This window comes from Pelobates fuscus, chromosome 5 (genome assembly GCF_036172605.1).
Source record: "Pelobates fuscus isolate aPelFus1 chromosome 5, aPelFus1.pri, whole genome shotgun sequence".
Classification (NCBI taxonomy): Eukaryota; Metazoa; Chordata; class Amphibia; order Anura; family Pelobatidae; genus Pelobates; species Pelobates fuscus.
Genome location: NC_086321.1, coordinates 293,531,530 through 293,549,984, shown reverse-complemented (window position 1 = coordinate 293,549,984; position 18,455 = coordinate 293,531,530). Strand labels below are relative to the sequence as shown.

Here is an 18,455-nt window from a genome sequence, read left to right as displayed (position 1 = left end):
CCCACCCTCAGGGACCCCCTCCCGCCGGGCTCTGGAGAGAGGAAGGGGTTAAACTTACCTCTTTTTCCAGCGCCGGGCGGGGAGCTTTCCTCCTCCTCTCCATCTTGATCGCGATGTCATCGGCTGAATGCGCATGCGCGGCAGGAGCCGCGCTCGCATTCAGCCGGTCGCATAGGAAAGCATTCATAATGCTTTCCTATGGACGCTTGCGTGCTCTTACTGTGATTTTCACAGTGAGAATCACGCAAGCGCCTCTAGCGGCTGTCAATGAGACAGCCACTAGAGGATTTGGAGGCTGGATTAACCCTCATTATAAACATAGCAGTTTCTCTGAAACTGCTATGTTTATAAAAAAAAAAGGGTTAATCCTAGAGGTACCTGGCACCCAGACCACTTCATTAAGCTGAAGTCGTCTGGGTGCCTAGAGTGGTCCTTTAAGGGTGATGGGAGTTGGCACCCAGACCACTCCAATGGGCAAAAGTGGTCTGGGTGTCTGGAGTGTCCCTTTAACTCCTAGGGAGTCTGTCCTTATTTTATACCATGCACACGTTACAGCTTACTGTGAGAGTTATTCACTAAGGCAGGACTTGCTAGACAGTCACTGGTGAATTAAAAATGTCAAACAGAACTAAGCAAACTTGGAAATTTCTGCAATTTTCCCCAGCTTAGCTGTGTGCACATTCACCCACATTCCTCTAAATCTGCCCCGCTCATTCGCAATATAGAATATCATGTAATGGGCTAGAGCCGTAGAGTAGACGCTAGTTACTATAACTACTTCCACTTTTATTTTTTTCAATTTGTAAGCAAGCAGCCGCGCTAGTCAGCCCGCGCGCATGCGCACATCTTCTAGCGGGCTCACCGTGTTAAAAAAAAAAAAAAAACTCAGCGCGCACGCGCATTCCACGAAGTGACGTCATCCGAGCGCGTCAACTCCTGGCATGCGCGGCTTCCGTGTATGTGCGCCCACCTTTCTGGAAACATTGATGGTGAGTGATAACCCAGATAAGCCCATTCAGAAATCCGTTAAGCTCTATAGGTTTGGAGGGTAGAGCACTGCATTGAGGGTAGGGGAGATGGAGACGTATGACAGAGGGAAGGAGGTAATGATTCAATGTGTGGAAGCCGAGATAGACTGTGGGTTAGGGTGGGAAAGGACAACTCATTCAATAGAAGGATCCTACGAAAGGGGTGCAAAGGATTCTGGGAGGATAATGATAGTCCTTCTAATTGTAGATATCAAATGTGTTCTATAAGGCAGGCTTCAAATTAGCAGTGTAGTACTATTAAAGGGTCTTGGGTTTTTATGGGAGAATTCATTAACCTACATAATGAATAAACATAATTTACTAAACTATTGATGTTACATTATATACAAATCGTCAAATTGAAGCTACAATAGCCAAGCTGTGACTGTAGATTAGTTTGAGAATTTTTATTCTTAGTTGGATATTGCAGCCCTTAAAGGACCACTATAGTGCCTGGAAAACATAAATTTTCTTGGCACTATAGGGTCTATAGGTCCCCCCACCCTTAGGGCCCCCTCCTGCCAGGCTCTAGGGTGAGGAAGGGGTTAAACACATACCTTTTCTCCACCGCCGCACGCGCATTCAGCCAGTCCATAGTAAACCATTCTCAATGCTTTCCTATGGACGCTGGCGTCTTCTGACTGTGAAAATTACAGTGAGAAGCGCGTAAGCGCCTCTAGCGGCTGTCAATAAGACAGCCACTACAGGCATGGATTAACCCGTAGGTAAACATAGCAGTTTCTCTGAAACTGCTATGTTTACTGCAGAAAGGGTTAATCCTAATTAAAGGGACACTTTAGTCACCTGAACAACTACAGCTTAATGTAGTTGTTCAGGTATGATCTATAGCTCCCTGCAGGCAATCTAATGTAAACACTGTATTTTCAGAGAAAATACAGTGTATACATTGATTGATAGGAATACCTCCAGTGGCCGTCACTCAGACGGCCACCAGAGGGACTTCCTATCATGCAGGGCTCTAAAAAGGCCCTGTATACGTCAGACGTACTTAAAATACGTCTGACGTGTGCAGGAGAGAGAAGGCACTGTGTGCGCGCCTTCTCTCTCCAGCCTGTCAGCAGAGGAGGGGGGCGGGCAAAGACCGCGAGCTGAGCTGTCAGTCAGCTCAAATGGAAGCGTCTGATTGCTCTCTGCTCGCGCCGCCTTTTTCGTCATTTTGACGAAATAGGGGGCGCGGCTTCACGAGGCTCCCGGCGCTGGAACGAGGTGAGTAAAAGACTCTGCCTGGAGAGTCCCTTTAACCTGAAGTGGTCTGGGTGCCTATAGTGGTCCTTTAATTTTTCAATTAGATTAGTGGAAAAATCCAGGCTATACAATTAACTGATTGTCTCGGTGCTCCCCACAGTGAGTAGTTAATATATAACTTTGGGGTGTTTGCAGATTTCGTATGCTCTACAAACCACTTGGCACCTTAACACAGCATCTCTATTCAACTGGAATGCTTGAGTACCACTGGAGTGTTTCCTTTCTCCTCCCTTTGCTACTAACTAAATTGTAACAGGGAGGCTAATTACACAATTTTTACATTGTTGCATTTGTTAGCTCATAAGCCAGTACCTAAAACAACTGCTGTATATTTCTTTCCCTGTTGCTATTTGATATAATGACACGGTTAGAGCTGATATGACCACATTTATTCATTGTAAATGTATCTTCTATGAATATCTATAATTTATTTGTTCATTTGATATTTATATACCGGCATGTTTTGTGTTATAGTTTTTAACCTTCCCATAATATATATATATATATATATATATATATATATATATATATATATATAATTTTTTTTTTTTGGTCTCCTTGGGAATATTGACAGTCTTTTATTTTTGGTTTAGCCGTGGAGGTATGCTTCTGTTAGTTCCCCTGAGCTAATGGGGTGCTCTACTTGAGTTAATCTGCCTTCCCCAGGATATCTCCTTCTCAGACCAACAGTCTTTTTGAGCGCTGTGGAGGACACTCAATGAGAAGCCTCTGATAGTCTCTTCCAGGAAAAGGGGGAGGGCTTGCAAAGTTCATAAGAACAGAAGTTTTTAATAGCTAATTTTATGATATACAGGTGGTCCTCACTGTACAACTTGCCTGTTTTACGACAGCTCACACTTGCGACCAGCTCTCTAGCATAGGGATTCAAGGGGTTCCCCACTTTAGAGAGCTGGTCCATGTTTAGGGAATTTTACAGAACATAGATTTGCAGGATTTCCTGCGTTAGTGAACTGGTTTATGTTCTAGGGAATTCCTTTGAACGTAGACCTGCTCTCTTGCGCATACTTGCTAGCGCATCCTCACTTACTGACCAATTCGTTTTACGACTGGGTCATAAGAATTGAACCCGGTCGGTAAGTGAGGAATGTCTGTACACTTTCATCCATTGCCATTTCAATCAGGTGTGATTTAAGCAAAATAACTAACTCATATAGTATTTGTCTTACCTAGAATTTGGGGGTAAAAGTGTATTTTAGCAAATTCGATTGTTTGACATTATTTTACTTTTTGTGCCACTTAATCACACCTAAACGAAACCGCAAATAATAAAATGCGCTAAAATACACTTACCAATATTTAATCTCACTGCTTTAGTTATGGTTTCTTAGGTTCTTGGCACTGTCCCTCCAATTGGTACTATTTCGAAAAGTTCAACACTAACTAAATGTTCCTAAAGGAATGCAGCTAAGACAGATTACACACTTTATTACCCATTCATACCCGCAGTGGGTGTTATGATTGACTGAAAACACTCAGCTGACACTCTAAGCCGGTCAGTCGACCTTTGCTACACTAATGCTTCCTCATTAGCCCAAGCATCACAGAGTGGACGGGCTCCATGATGTTCAGCATTAAAAATTGTTTAACCAGGAATGGAAAGGATGGTGCTGGCTACTCTAGACACTGTAATCACTTCAAGGCAGTTACGGTGCCTACATTGTCTCTTTAAGCCATGCTATGTAGGGCTAGCTCATCAGCGTAGAGTGTCAGCATAGAAACCTCCCAATAACTTGAATTAAATATCTACATAGAGGTAGATGTAATTGGCCCAAAAAGAACATGGTAAATGGATGAGGAGGAAAAGCAGCAACACTGTTTTTCCTCTTTCAATGAAGAACTGAAATAGCTGTTTGGTAATATATGTTAGATGTTATTTGCTAGATGAAGTTTTCATCTCTTGCTCTGTTAATTTAACTTTAATCGCACACAGGTGGCTCCTGCAGGGTATTAACAGAGCAGGGGATAATCAATTCTATGTTAAACAAAATGTGCAGTAAAGGAAGGTTAAACAGATTTCTCTTCACAGGGAATGTGTAGGGAGACTATGCAGGAGAGGTGTGACTAGGACTGCATAAACATAGAGAAATAACTTCTAAATGACAAAGAATTGAGCTGTTAAACTGCACAGTGATAAACTATACACCAAAACCACTCCATTAAGATAACATTGTTTTGGTGCTTATAGTGTCCCTTTTAACCCCTTAAGGACAGAGCTTCAGAAGCTTGTCTTTCACTTAATGACAACGGCATTTTTTGCATTTTTTGCTATTTGCGTTCAACTGCAATTTGCATTTTACTAATTTATTGCACCGACACATATTATATACCGTTTTTTAAAGGACAGAAAGGGCTTTAATTTGATGTAACACATGTATATATAAATGCTTATTTATTATAAAAAAAATACAGAAATATGCAAAAAAATGAATTTTTGTGTGTTTTTTTACAGTTTTTGCAATAATAATGTGTACATAATTAGTGCAGGTTAAGGAAAGTAATTAAAAATAAATTCATTTAGTTGTTCTGAATTACAGAATATATAATGTGTCTGGGATTTTCAGTTTTTTTTGGTAGTTACAGGTCACAAAGCACAAGGAGTAAAATAAACTTTTTATGTGGAGCGATTTTAGAATTTGGTATGTTTGTCTTGTAAGCCTAATAGCCATAAAAGAAAACAAAATTGCCACACAAAAGTATATATTTATATAAAGTAGACACCACAGGCTATTTACCTAAGGTTGTTTTGACACTTTCTACGTAGCCATTTTACCGCCAACCTCTGCTAAATATTGGAGTAAAATTGTGTTTTTTGGGGGTTTTCGCACACAAACTTATAACAAAGAACTTCTCATGTGTATTTTGTAAATTTGGTGTGTGCTATTCCTGTACAAAGTTTTATTATGTGTTCAGTTACTTCTGCTGAGTACAACGGTACCCCCATTGTATGTCTTTGGCACTATTTCGTGAAGCTACAGTGCCATATAGGAGACCTGTCCTTTTCAGTATTCACAGTAGAATTTTGAGAGACGGATTTAATGAGCCTATGCTTCCATTTGGGGTATTATAGTAGTTTGACTGTTCAAAAAAACCCCACAAAGGCCTACCATTTGTAAAAGTAGACACTCCAGGGTATCTCGTAAGGTGCATATTGTGCCTTAACATGCCCCCATTTTTTTACCATTACATGCCAAAGTATGTGGTAAAAAATAATTTTGTGCATATTTTACATTCGGATTGCATTTTTGCTGGGCATTTTGTATATTTCATGTGTGCCACTAAGTTCAAACCCCCCAAATTATGCTCAGCTAAGTCTTCTGAGTAAAAGGACACCCCCATTGTATGTCTATGGCACTATTTCGTGAAGCTACAGTGCCATACAGGAGACCTGTCCTTTTCAGTATTCACAGTAGAATTTTGAGAGACGGATTTAATGAGCCTATGCTTCCATTTGGGGTATTATAGTAGTTTTACTGTTCAAAACACCCCACAAAGGCCTACCATTTGTAAAAGAAGACACTCCAGGGTATCTCATAAGGTGCATATTGTGCCTTAACATGCCCCCATTTTTTTACCATTACATGCCAAAGTATGTGGTAAAAAATAATTTTGTGCATTTTTTACATACGGATTGCATTTTTGCTGGGCATTTTGTATATTTCATGTGTGCCACTAAGTTCAAACCCCCCAAATTATGCTCAGCTAAGTCTTCTGAGTAAAAGGACACCCCCATTGTATGTCTATGGCACTATTTTGTGAAGCTACAGTGCCATATAGGAGACCAAGCCATATCAGTTTTGACCGAACTTTGAATTTTGACGCCGGGCCTATGTGCAATTTCCAAGCATCTTTGCAGGTTTTAAATTCAAACTACCCCACAAAGGCCTACCATTTCTTAAAGTAGACACCCCAGGGTATTTCAAAAGGCATATTTTGAACCTTAGCGTGGGATCATTTTTCCGCTAGCTTGTACCAGGTGTAGTGGTAATAAGCGTTTTTTCTGCCTTTTTGACACACAAAGTGAGTTTGCACAGTATATTTTGCAAACCTTATGTGTACTACCACTGTATAATACTTCATATGTTGCTCAGCTATGTCTGCTGAGTACAAAAATACCCCCGTATGTACCTTTGCCAGGTATATGTGGACATCGGAGGGGCACATTTGGGACACAGCCATTCCATTTTTTTTCAAACTTTAAATTTTTACGCTGTGCCCATGTCCCATTTTAGAGTATTTTACCAGGCTATATAAACCAAATACCCCATAAAGCCATACCATTTCTTAAAGAAGACATCCCAGGGTATTTCAAAAGGCATATTTTGAACCTTAGCGTGGGATCATTTTTCCGCTAGCTTGTACCAGGTGTAGTGGTAATGAGCGTTATTAAATGTATTTTTTTACTTTTTAAAACTTTTTAAAACTATTTTTTAAACTTTTGTTTTGATTATTCATTTTTTTAAAGTTTCCTAAACTTTCGTAAAACTTTTTTTTACAGATTTAACATTTTTCTAAGCTTTTTTTTTACGTTAACCCCTAACTAGCAGTAAGCAGCACTAACAGTAAATTCCCCATTTTCCCATAACTCCCACCCACCCCAGCTAGCAAAATATTTAATTATACAATATTTAAATTAGTTAATTAAATAAATTTAACCCCTGAGGGTTAAAAAATAAATAAAAGTTAATCGTCAGGGGTTAAAAAAAAAATTAGAACAGTATAATACTGTGATCTGTATTTTGATCACTGTAGGCAGTGATCGACTGGCAGGGAAGGGGTTAATTTTTATTTGGACTGGGTAAAGGGTTTATTTTTTTTAAATTTTTTACTTAAATGTTATTAAAACTTTTTTTTTAACTTAATTTTTTAACTTTTTAAAGCGTATTTTTAAACTTTTTTTAACGTTAACCCCTAGTTAGCGTAATACTAAATCCCCCAATTCCCCACTAACTTCCACCCTCCCCAGCTAGCTAAATTTATAATTTTAAAATATTTAAATTAATTAATTAAATAAATTGAACCCCTGAGGGTTAAAAAAAAAAAGAATTAACCCTCAGGGGTTAAAAAAAAAATCAGATCTTAGTAAAATGTAATCCCTTCCAATTGATCACTGTAGTCAGTGATCAATTGGCAGGGAAGGGGTTAATTTTTTATTAAAATGGGTAAAGGGGGGGTAAAGGGGGGGGGGATTTTAATTTTACTATATTTTCTTTCCACCAGGGGGCAGGATCACTGAAGATCCGTCTCCCTGCACTTCACACAGAACCAGGAAGTGCAGGGAGGCGGAGGTGAGTATACACAGCACATGTGCCCGCTCTGGCATGCTGTCAGAGCGGGCACATGTACTCTGACAGCCCGATCCGGTGCTCCCGGTCTGCCTCTAATGCAGAGGCAGACCGGAGCACCATTAACCCCGCGATCGCCGCGATTGCGGCGATCTGGGGTTAATTTTAACGGGTGACGGACGAGGTCCGTCACTCGTCATTAACGCATTCCCCTGAGTGACGGACCTCGTCCGTCACTCGTCGTTAAGGGGTTAAAGAAACACTTTCAAGTACATTAAACACTACAACTCACTGGAATGGTTATGGTGCCAGAAGTGCCCGGGCTCCCTTCCAGAGTAAGTAGTCAAACGGTTTTAGAATGGTTTGGCAACTGTGCTAAAACTGAGATGTCTCCCTGAACTAAACATGGCCTAGTTGGTTCTCTCATTGACTGAGAGCTTCCAACTGACACACTCAACCAAAGATTAACGGCCCTACTTAGTTCAAGGAAGCTGTTTGCATTATCTACTGCAGACTGTAGTGGTTATGGTGCTTGGAGTATTTCTGTAATATACATGTGAAGGGAAAGAGAACATCACATAAGTGATTTTCAAAGTTTTATTCAGTGATGTTATGTCATCAGTGACCATTCTACTTTATGCTGTTCTGTAGCATCCAAATAGATGTGTAGTAAGACTGTTAGGGAGATGCTAAAGGGACATATACAATCAAAGTTCTCTTTGACACAAATGTGTGTGTGTGTGTGTGTGTATATATACACTGAACAAAATTATAAATGCTAAACTTATTTTACTAGATTTTTGCCCCCATTTTTCATGAGCTGAACTCAAAGATCTAAGACTTTTTCTATGTACCTATTTCTCTCAAATATTGTTTACAAATCTGTCTAAATCTGTGTTAGTAAACACTTCTCCTTTGCAAAGATAATCCATCCACCTCACAGGTGTGGCACATTTTAGAGTGGCCTTTTATTGATGTCAGCCTAAGGCACACCTGTGCAATAATCATGCTGTCTAATCAGCATCTTGATATGCCACACCTGTGAGGTGGATGGATTATCTTGGCAAACGAGAAGTGCTCACTAACACAGATTTAGACAGATTTGTGAGCAATATTTGAGAGAAATAGGCCTTTTGTGTACGAAGAAAAAGTCTTAGATCTTTGAGTTCAGCTCATGAAAAATGGGGGCAAAAACGAAGAGAAATTGCTATGTTTACTTTAGGGGTTAATCCAGCCTCTAGTGGCTGTCTTCCTGACAGTCGCTAGAGACGCATCTGCGACGCTGGATGCAAAATTTGCATCCAGCGTGCAGAACGTCCATAGGAAAGCATTGAAAAATGCTTTCCCATGGACTGTTTGAATGCGCGAGCGGCACTTGCCGCGCATGTGCATTCCTCTCCACTCGGGAGCTGACGGTGGGGGAGGATCGGTCACCGGCGCTGGATTAAGGTAAGCTGCTGAAGGGGTTTTAACCCCTTCAGTGCCATGAAAAGACTCTCTGTGAGAAATCAACTATAATGAGTGTGTGATGTAAGAGATACAGGTGTTCCAATAAGAAAAAGTACATTTGAATAAAGTGAAGACAACATGATCTAGGAAGTTCTGAAACGAATATTGACTTGAAAGAGTGCATACCCTACTGTGATGGTGGAATCTTAGTGACAAATACCAGGTTTAGGAGTTCATGACCTCTGTGTTTGAGGAACCTCAAAATGAAACGAACTCAATGAGAGCATGTCCTATGAGACCGGTGGCTCAGTAACCGCTACCGATTCACTGAGCGTGTTACCTCTGATAGATAAAGCTATGTAACATATACCACATTTTTTATGAGTGCTTGAACTTTATGACCGTGGAAGCTCATTAAAGGACCACTCTAGGCACCCAGACCACTTCAGCTTAATGAAGTGGTCTGGGTGCCAGGTCCAGCTAGCTTTTACCCTTTTTTTTATAAACATAGCAGTTTCAGAGAAACTGCTATGTTTATTCTGAGGGTTAAGCCAGCCTCCAGAGCCTCTAGTGGCTGTCTCACTGACAGCCGCTAGAGGCGCTTGCGTGCTTCTCACTGTGAAAATCACAGTGAGAGCACGCAAGCGTCCATAGGAAAGCATTATGAATGCTTTCCTATGCGACCGGCTGAATGCGAGCGCGGCTCCTGCCGCGCATGCGCATTCAGCCGATGACGTCGCGAGGAAGAAGAGGAGGAGGAGTAGAGCTCCCCGCCCGGCGCTGGAGAAAGAGGTAAGTTTAACCCCTTCCTGCCCCCAGAGCCCGGCGGGAGTGGGTGCCTGAGGGTGGGGGCACCCTCAGGGCACTCTAGTGCCAGGAAAACGAGTATGTTTTCCTGGCACTAGAGTGGTCCTTTAACAGTATTGAATTGGAATGAACGATTTGAGCTGTGTGCTCAAGGATGCTAATTAACAAATGCCAAATAAGATTAGCGCATGACCTCTTATGATAGAGGAAGCTAAGTAACCTCTGTGATAGAGGAACTAATTAATAAGTGACAAATTGATGAGCACACAACCTTTATTATAGAGTTAGCTTAGTAACACCAAAGTTGAGGAGCTTGTGTCCTTAGTGATAGAATAATCTACCAATCAAATGTGTGTGTCCTACGAGGTAGGTGGCTCAATAATTACACAATCTGATACGCATGAACCTCTGTGGTATAGGAAGAACTATACCCTTAAAGTTTTCTATAAAACCTATTTAAGGTGGTCCACCACAGGACCAAGGGTTTTCAGCCATCCAAAATAGTTCAGTAGAAAATGTGGTGTAATTAAAACTTCACTTTTAATCCATTCATTTAAAAATCTATTAGAAAAGAACACTCTATCTTAACACGAAAACAAAAATAAGCCGTGATTTTCCCACACACTAAAGAAAGAAAACAAGTATACAAAGTGATCTGTGTTAACAGGCGCTTAAAATAATTTCCAAAATAAGGTGCTCTTAGTGCAGCAGCTCACACACAAAAAATAGGAACTCTCCAATCCTATTATAATCCAGTACAATAAATCCACTATATACACAGCCAATATGTGATAGTGAGAGTGTGTAGCGCTTAATAATTAATCACTTACTCCCCGGCAATTTCTCAAGGGTATGTAAGGTATCTGAGTAATATCCAATCCTTTTGTTGTATGTTCCTCAAGAAAGAACAAAAAGAGAGAACAGGGAAAATTCGCCCTGGTGTTGAAATCCTTATAACTTTAGGTATCAGAAATGAAGGTGGAGGTATTCTTCTCACCTGAATAAGAGCCTGTAACCTGGCTCTGAGTATAATGGCCCGTGAGTCCTTTTTAGGGATGACTCTTTCCCCCTTTCCAGCAGGATAGAAGATATACCAGATGCATGTAACTTGATAAAGGTTTATTCATACGAACATTTAAAACCATTTAAAATACATACAATATCCTGGTAGTTGTCCAAAACGCGTTTCGCCGATCTCACCCGGCTTTCTCAATTGGTGACTTCCATCCTGGTTTGTTATACTTAAATATCCCTCCTTCCGTCCTGATTGGAGGAAACGGACCGCATTCCAACCAATCACGGGCGTTCTTATGGGGGAGTATGAGGAAATTCAGCTGAAGGTACTCTATCCCTTATTGGTGACGTCATCGCGCACGCACGTAGAAACGAGCGCGTGATGTCACTTCCGGGAATCTGAATAGTCTCTATCCATCCCACTACTTGATAATGCCTCCTTCCCGGTCACGTGGGATCCAGCTTCCTCTTCTGTGATGTGGATTCGTGTTCAGGTTTCCATACTTGTAGAGGGTAATTTCGCCATTTTATTCGAGGGCAAAGTGTTGGCAAAAGAATGTCCTTAATAATGTCCACATAAAAGTCCATATTCTTCCCTTTATTTGGGTGGTATGCCCATATTGGAGCATTGTAAACACATAGATAAAAAGATACAAAGTATTAGTCAATCCCAAAAGCATTAAAAATAATTTTATCATCTCCACCAAAAAGCAACCCAAAACACTGTGCAAAAAAAGCGAGGGAGGAGGGGGGTCTTTCCATAATGGTTACCATGATGATTTCTCCACCTCAATTTATAACATTAAAGTGCACAAAGTTATTATATAGATTAAAAAATAATAAATAGATAAAAAATATTATAAAAATCTGTAACCAATAATTTTGTAAAAAATATATATATAAAAAATATAGTAAAAAGGAGTTATAAGAAGTGGCATATTTCAAAATCATCATTTAGACCGTAGGGTTGCATAGTGTTTAAATTAAAAATCCATTTCATCTCTGCTTGTCCAATTAGTTTTATGGGATCCCCGCCTCTCCAATTTCCAATTACTTTTTGTATTCCCATAAACTCCATTAGATGTGGATTACTATTATGATAATTTTTAAAATGTAAGGATACACTATGTTTTAAAAACCCATTTTTAATATTTCTGATGTGTTCCTGAATTCTAGTTTTAAGGGTCCTAGTGGTCCTCCCTATGTAGGCTAACCCACAGGGGCATGTAATCATATAAATTATCTTAGTAGAGTGACAGGTAATGACTTGTTTTATTTTAAACTTAGTGTTCTTATCTTGTGGGTGGCAAAACTCTCTTATTGCTCTTTTACTGCTTTTAGAATTTCTGCAAGCCCCACACAACCCGCATCCATAAAAACCAAACTTTTCTTTAAAGAACTGGTTTGTCAATTTTCTTGTAGGTAAATGGTTCTTGACTAAGGTGCTTTTAAGGTTTGGTACCCCTCTATACACTATGTCTGGTGTGTTCGGGAGTATCGAGTTTAAAACTGAATCATTCTTTAGTATTGGCCAATATTTTCGGATAATCTTCTTGAGGCGTCCACCACTATAATTAAAATCGCAGATAAACTTTACGTTTTGTGGTTCTGTACTGTCCTTAGTGTCTTTATACTCTATTAGTTTCATCCTGTCCTCATCCACTACTTCAGAAAGGGCTTTCTCTAGGATACCATCGTTGTACCCTTTTTCTTTAAAATCATTAATGATTTTTACCGCCTGTTCATGAAATTTATGTTGATCAGTGCAGTTTCTTTTAATTCTAAGCAGTTGTGCCTTCGGGGCGTTTAGTAGCCAAGGGGAGAAGTGGCAACTATTCTCCCCTATGTAACTATTTACGTCAACCTTTTTAAAATGAGTGCAGGTTTTTAATACATTTTGCTCCACATAAATATTAAGGTCTAAAAATTCCACGGAATTCTTGCTAAAATTACTTGTAAGTTTAATGCCCCATTCGTTTGTATTAAGATGATTTAAAAACACTTTTAGTGATGTCTCGTCTCCATTCCAGATAAAAAATATATCATCTATATATCTGCGATAGGTCACGAGGTTCGCATCCCATCTACGGTCATTCTGGATAAACTCCAATTCCCAATGTGACATAAATAAATTCGCATAGCTGGGTGCGAACCTCGTGCCCATCGCCGTGCCGCAGATTTGTAAGTAAAATTCCTCCCTATACCAGAAATAATTATTGGTTAAAATCCAGTTTATCCCCTCTACGATAAAATCAATTTGTGATTGATGAAATCTTTTGGAACATTCTAGAAAGTGCTTAGTTGCATTACACCCTCTTGTGTGTGAAATAATTGTGTATAGGGAGTTTACATCGGCAGTTACGAGGTAGTAATTATCATTCCATTCTATATCTTTAATCACTTGTAGAATGTTGATAGTGTCTTTGAGGTAGCTAGGGCATGTGCGAACAATAGGCTGTAAGCATCTGTCGATATATTGAGATAATTTACTAGAAATGGAGCCTATCCCGGAGACTATGGGTCTTCCGGGTGGTTGATCTTTATTTTTATGTACCTTAGGTAAATAGTAAAATACAGGAACTTTAGGGTGTTGTATATTTAAAAATTTATATTCTTTCTGATTTAAAATATTTAAAAACTTGCCTTTCTCAATTAAAATGTTATAACTTTTTTTAAAATCTTTAGTGGGATCAGTTTTTAGAATACGATATGTTTGCTCATCACGCAGACCACACCAAAGTAACGATAATGAGGTCACCTTACGGAATAGATTTCAGGTTCTCTCCGCACCCTCGGTAGATGAGGATTTTTGGCACAGACAGGTGAGGGGTCGTCACAAGGAATCCCCATTACCCCGGTTATCCCCAGGGAAACGGGGACGCAGTGTAGAAGAAGGGGAGCTAGAGGAGGAACATATGTACAAAAAAGAAAAGAGAGAAAGATATCCAAACAGAACGGAATCTTCAATCTCTCACAAAAGGAACTGACTAAATCTCAAATGAGCCTATTGGCGAAGGGTTTGAAATTTGCCCCAACGAAACCAATAGATAGGTTCAGCGTTTACCTAGACTTAAATCGTTTTAAACGTAAACTTTGTTTAAAAAATTTTTTTTTGAAACATCCTGCCATCCATAACTCTATAGGTGAACATAATTCTGACATTATTCATACAGACCTAAAAGAGAATTCCACCTTTTTCCCTCGCCACTTCATTTCTGAGGAAATGGTGACGTTTGAAAAAATGGTAATGAATGACATTAATAAAATTAATAAACCCAAATCAAGTAATTACAATCTGAATATTCATGAGAGACAGGCTTTGAAGGAACTAAGAGAAGATGAGTCCCTGGTAATTAAACCAGCAGATAAGGGGGGGGGGATTGTCGTTCTAGACTGTGATGATTATAATAAAGAGGCACAGAGACTGTTAGGAGATGAGCAAACATATCGTATTCTAAAAACTGATCCCACTAAAGATTTTAAAAAAAGTTATAACATTTTAATTGAGAAAGGCAAGTTTTTAAATATTTTAAATCAGAAAGAATATAAATTTTTAAATATACAACACCCTAAAGTTCCTGTATTTTACTATTTACCTAAGGTACATAAAAATAAAGATCAACCACCCGGAAGACCCATAGTCTCCGGGATAGGCTCCATTTCTAGTAAATTATCTCAATATATCGACAGATGCTTACAGCCTATTGTTCGCACATGCCCTAGCTACCTCAAAGACACTATCAACATTCTACAAGTGATTAAAGATATAGAATGGAATGATAATTACTACCTCGTAACTGCCGATGTAAACTCCCTATACACAATTATTTCACACACAAGAGGGTGTAATGCAACTAAGCACTTTCTAGAATGTTCCAAAAGATTTCATCAATCACAAATTGATTTTATCGTAGAGGGGATAAACTGGATTTTAACCAATAATTATTTCTGGTATAGGGAGGAATTTTACTTACAAATCTGCGGCACGGCGATGGGCACGAGGTTCGCACCCAGCTATGCGAATTTATTTATGTCACATTGGGAATTGGAGTTTATCCAGAATGACCGTAGATGGGATGCGAACCTCGTGACCTATCGCAGATATATAGATGATATATTTTTTATCTGGAATGGAGACGAGACATCACTAAAAGTGTTTTTAAATCATCTTAATACAAACGAATGGGGCATTAAACTTACAAGTAATTTTAGCAAGAATTCCGTGGAATTTTTAGACCTTAATATTTATGTGGAGCAAAATGTATTAAAAACCTGCACTCATTTTAAAAAGGTTGACGTAAATAGTTACATAGGGGAGAATAGTTGCCACTTCTCCCCTTGGCTACTAAACGCCCCGAAGGCACAACTGCTTAGAATTAAAAGAAACTGCACTGATCAACATAAATTTCATGAACAGGCGGTAAAAATCATTAATGATTTTAAAGAAAAAGGGTACAACGATGGTATCCTAGAGAAAGCCCTTTCTGAAGTAGTGGATGAGGACAGGATGAAACTAATAGAGTATAAAGACACTAAGGACAGTACAGAACCACAAAACGTAAAGTTTATCTGCGATTTTAATTATAGTGGTGGACGCCTCAAGAAGATTATCCGAAAATATTGGCCAATACTAAAGAATGATTCAGTTTTAAACTCGATACTCCCGAACACACCAGACATAGTGTATAGAGGGGTACCAAACCTTAAAAGCACCTTAGTCAAGAACCATTTACCTACAAGAAAATTGACAAACCAGTTCTTTAAAGAAAAGTTTGGTTTTTATGGATGCGGGTTGTGTGGGGCTTGCAGAAATTCTAAAAGCAGTAAAAGAGCAATAAGAGAGTTTTGCCACCCACAAGATAAGAACACTAAGTTTAAAATAAAACAAGTCATTACCTGTCACTCTACTAAGATAATTTATATGATTACATGCCCCTGTGGGTTAGCCTACATAGGGAGGACCACTAGGACCCTTAAAACTAGAATTCAGGAACACATCAGAAATATTAAAAATGGGTTTTTAAAACATAGTGTATCCTTACATTTTAAAAATTATCATAATAGTAATCCACATCTAATGGAGTTTATGGGAATACAAAAAGTAATTGGAAATTGGAGAGGCGGGGATCCCATAAAACTAATTGGACAAGCAGAGATGAAATGGATTTTTAATTTAAACACTATGCAACCCTACGGTCTAAATGATGATTTTGAAATATGCCACTTCTTATAACTCCTTTTTACTATATTTTTTATATATATATTTTTTACAAAATTATTGGTTACAGATTTTTATAATATTTTTTATCTATTTATTATTTTTTAATCTATATAATAACTTTGTGCACTTTAATGTTATAAATTGAGGTGGAGAAATCATCATGGTAACCATTATGGAAAGACCCCCCTCCTCCCTCGCTTTTTTTGCACAGTGTTTTGGGTTGCTTTTTGGTGGAGATGATAAAATTATTTTTAATGCTTTTGGGATTGACTAATACTTTGTATCTTTTTATCTATGTGTTTACAATGCTCCAATATGGGCATACCACCCAAATAAAGGGAAGAATATGGACTTTTATGTGGACATTATTAAGGACATTCTTTTGCCAACACTTTACCCTCGAATAAAATGGCGAAATTACCCTCTACAAGTATGGAAACCTGAACACGAATCCACATCACAGAAGAGGAAGCTGGATCCCACGTGACCGGGAAGGAGGCATTATCAAGTAGTGGGATGGATAGAGACTATTCAGATTCCCGGAAGTGACATCACGCGCTCGTTTCTACGTGCGTGCGCGATGACGTCACCAATAAGGGATAGAGTACCTTCAGCTGAATTTCCTCATACTCCCCCATAAGAACGCCCGTGATTGGTTGGAATGCGGTCCGTTTCCTCCAATCAGGACGGAAGGAGGGATATTTAAGTATAACAAACCAGGATGGAAGTCACCAATTGAGAAAGCCGGGTGAGATCGGCGAAACGCGTTTTGGACAACTACCAGGATATTGTATGTATTTTAAATGGTTTTAAATGTTCGTATGAATAAACCTTTATCAAGTTACATGCATCTGGTATATCTTCTATCCTGCTGGAAAGGGGGAAAGAGTCATCCCTAAAAAGGACTCACGGGCCATTATACTCAGAGCCAGGTTACAGGCTCTTATTCAGGTGAGAAGAATACCTCCACCTTCATTTCTGATACCTAAAGTTATAAGGATTTCAACACCAGGGCGAATTTTCCCTGTTCTCTCTTTTTGTTCTTTCTTGAGGAACATACAACAAAAGGATTGGATATTACTCAGATACCTTACATACCCTTGAGAAATTGCCGGGGAGTAAGTGATTAATTATTAAGCGCTACACACTCTCACTATCACATATTGGCTGTGTATATAGTGGATTTATTGTAAAGAAAGAAAACAGTAAAAAATAAATAAAGTGTAGTGAAGCGGATAGTAAACTATGAAAGATACTTTTATTCAGTTTAAAACAGCATATAAATTGTATCAATGATGTATTCAATTTGATAGAAAGAGTTGTAATTTACATACTGATCACTAGGGGTCACTGTTCCCCTAGTTAGTTTAAACCAGTGGTAGTCAACCTTTTTTTACCTACCGCCCACTAATGCAACTTTTTGGTTGAAAAAATTTCCTTACCGCCCACCAGTTTTCGCGCAAATGCGGAATATTTTTTAGAAAGGAGGGTGTTTTACAAAAAATAAATGTACGTACATTTATCTTATTATTTCTATTTAATGCAGGTTTATAAGGTTTTTAACTTTATAAAGTTTAATGAGAAAACAATAAAGTAAATTGAAATTACCTTTACTAGTGATTAATGAGATCCTTGAGGTTGATGCTGCGAGACTAAATATTTGATATCTGGTTCGATTTTCGTAAGGAACAAACGAAGGTCTCTTTCAGTGATATTCAGACGACTTCTCTGTTTGCGCATAATATGATTTCTCATATTATCTCTCTATGATTTTTCTTGTGCGTCAGCTCATCTCCTCTCCCTCCTCAATTCCCCTCCCCACCTTTTTTTCCCCCTTTTTTCTATTTTTTAACCTTCCTTGTAGCAATGCCCAGTAGGAAGGCTGAGCTAGGTAGCCCACTTACTATATAGTCCACTATAACAGACAGACACACGTACAAGACACACGTACAAGACACACATACAGACACACACACGACACACACACACAACACACATACATACACACATGACAAATACACACACACATACACACGACACATACACACACACACGACACATACACACACACACGACACATACACACACACACGACACATACACACACACACGACACATACACACACACATACACATACATACACATACATACACACACACGACACATACATACATACATACACACACACACGACACATACATACACACACACACGACACATACATACACACACACACGACACATACATACACACACACACGACACATACATACACACACACACGACACATACATACACACACACACGACACATACATACACACACACACGACACATACATACACACACACACGACACATACATACAC

The 18,455-nt window shown here is 39.0% G+C and overlaps 1 protein-coding gene across 1 annotated transcript in view; it reads left to right on the top strand.

Moving 5' to 3' along the window:
- The first annotated feature begins 910 nt into the window (after positions 1-910).
- The window catches only part of CCDC124 (coiled-coil domain containing 124), a 49,624-nt gene continuing 32,079 nt past the window's right edge, over positions 911-18,455 (top strand). Inside the window, exon 1 of the mRNA XM_063457323.1 lies at positions 911-989. The gene's annotated coding sequence lies outside the window, so the exon portion shown is untranslated. The remainder of the gene's footprint in view (positions 990-18,455) is intronic.